Raw genomic sequence first — 2,500 nt, 5'->3', positions numbered from 1 at the left:
CAAAGCGGGTGTGTGTCTGGTGGTGGTGGTCTCGGTCACAAAGACTCTCGGGAGGGAAGTTAGCGACAGGGAAGCAACACGCCTCTAGTGTGCTGCTCCCTGATGATAATGACGATATGATGAGGAAGCTCAACGGAGAGAGAGAGAGAGAGAGAGAGAGAGAGAGAGAGAGAGAGAGAGAGAGAGAGAGAAACACGCAGATCAAAAATACATCAAGAGCTCACCGTGTAGGATTTACCTGAGCCCGAAGGAAAAGGGGCAAGGAAGCAAGCGGAGAAAAGGAAGATATAATGGTGGAGGAGGAAGGGCGCGCGATAAAAGGACCAGAGACGAGAAAGCTGAGGGACGTGCTTACTGAGGGAGACAGAGAAAGGGGAGGAAGACAGAGACACAGACTGAGAGAGAGAGAGAGAGAGAGAGAGAGAGAGAGAGAGAGAGAGAGAGAGAGAGAGAGAGAGAGAGAGAGAGAGAGAGAGAGAGAGAGAGAGAGAGAGAAGGGAGTAACACACTGAATCCTCCTCCTCCTCCTCCTCCTCTTCCTCCATCATCATCTCCTCCTCCTCCTCCTCCTCCTCCTCCTCCTCCTCCTCCTCCTCTCCCAATACATACCTTCCCACTCCTCTCCCTCTCCTTCCTCCGTCCTCCCTGCTCTCTCTCTCTCTCTCTCTCTCTCTCACACACACACACACACACACCCTCTCTCACTCTCCCATCCCCCCACCCCCCTGTCCTTTCCCTGGGCTCTCCTAATGCCTTCAAATTGGAAAACTTTCAGGGCTTATCTCTAAAATTCATCGACCTAGAATGAAATAAAGTATGAGGGAGTGAATATTCGGCACCGGATCTCTCTCAAATATTTGCCCAACCACACGGCAATGATACGGTTTTATACTCAAGATTCCTCTCTCTCTCTCTCTCTCTCTCTCTCTCTCTCTCTCTCTCTCTCTCTCTACCAATTTTCCTTCCTCCTCAACCTCCGCAGGAAAAGATTTGATGACGAAATGAAAGAATGTTATCGGTAATTGTTTTTCTTTTTTTCTTGTCTGTATGCTTCTCTCTCTCTCTCTCTCTCTCTCTCTCTCTCTCTCTCTCTCTCTCTCTCTCTCTCTCTCTCTCCATCGAGATATTCGTAAAATTTTTCTAGGTTAAGCGTAAAGATTTTTCCATTATCGCTTTATATGGATATTGGCACTTCTCCATATCACAGCTGACCCTCTCTCTCTCTCTCTCTCTCTCTCTCTCTCTCTCTCTCTCTCTCTCTCTCTCTCTCTCTCTCTCTCTCTCTCTCTCTCTCTCTCTCTCTCTCTCTCTCTCTCAGACAGGATTGTTAAGTGTTTGGGATTCAAATGTCAAACCTTTGGAGAGAGAGAGAGAGAGAGAGAGAGAGAGAGAGAGAGAGAGAGAGAGAGAGAGAGAGAGAGAGAGAGAGAGAGAGAGAGAGAAATTCCTTTGCCACTCCACACACACACACACACACACACACACACACACACACACACACACACACACACACACACACACATTCCCAATCCTCACTACAGAAAAAATATGCAGCTTCAGTCACCGGATGCTTGTTTACAAGTGACTGAAGCCGACGAAAGCCTGGTGCATTGGAGAAACAGCACATACCACCGCAGCAACACACGAAGGAAAACAAGACACTAGAAGGTGAACGTGAAGAATTACAATGCCTTTAGGATCCATCGTTTAAAGTCATCTAAAACCTAAGCGGTTGTTCTTCGTATTCTGACTCGTCTCACTTATCTTAGTAGGAGTTTGTAGTGTAAGTTATTCTAGGTGCGCTTCAAGGGTGGTTCAGAATATCAAGATGTGATTTGATAATTATTCTTCATCAGTAGGGATGAAAAACACTTACCAGAAACCAACTCATGGGTCAGCAGTGTACTTGGACGGTTTTCCTCTTCATTCTGCTGAGTCATTTTGCTACTACAGTAACAGGTACAGTCGTGAAAAACGTCCCACTGAACGCCCCATCCAATAATTTCCACTGCAATTTATCAAATGTGAAAGATGAGACGAATAAATGGTTTAGAATATAACGCCAAAATTGAAATGCTACGTATGCACTGGAACATCTCAAAATAATTCCATTCACTCCGTCGCGTCCATTAAATCCAACACTTGAAGCTTCTCCCCGATATGTGTTTCATGGAAGCTGTCCTCCCTCCACTCCCTAACGGATGCTTCCAATATGTCCTAAAATCTTCGCCTATTTTCTGCCACTTACACAAACCAAACCATCGAAATCACACAATTAACAATGCTACCTCCATCATCTATTCCCTTATCAAAGCTTCCTGTACTTATACAAAATACAATAAAAACCCTATATTTTCATCTACATCCGCCAAACCCCCTCTGATTCAAGTCGCACAGTTCACATGCCTGCCTCCAAGCTCTATTCTCTCATCACTGTCTTTTCAACTTGTACAAAACACACAAAAAATGCCCTCGTATATTTTCCTTTACATGCTCTACC

The sequence above is a fragment of the Portunus trituberculatus genome, chromosome 47 (assembly GCF_017591435.1).
Source record: "Portunus trituberculatus isolate SZX2019 chromosome 47, ASM1759143v1, whole genome shotgun sequence".
In the NCBI taxonomy this organism is placed as follows: Eukaryota; Metazoa; Arthropoda; class Malacostraca; order Decapoda; family Portunidae; genus Portunus; species Portunus trituberculatus.
This window is presented reverse-complemented; position numbering follows the sequence as displayed.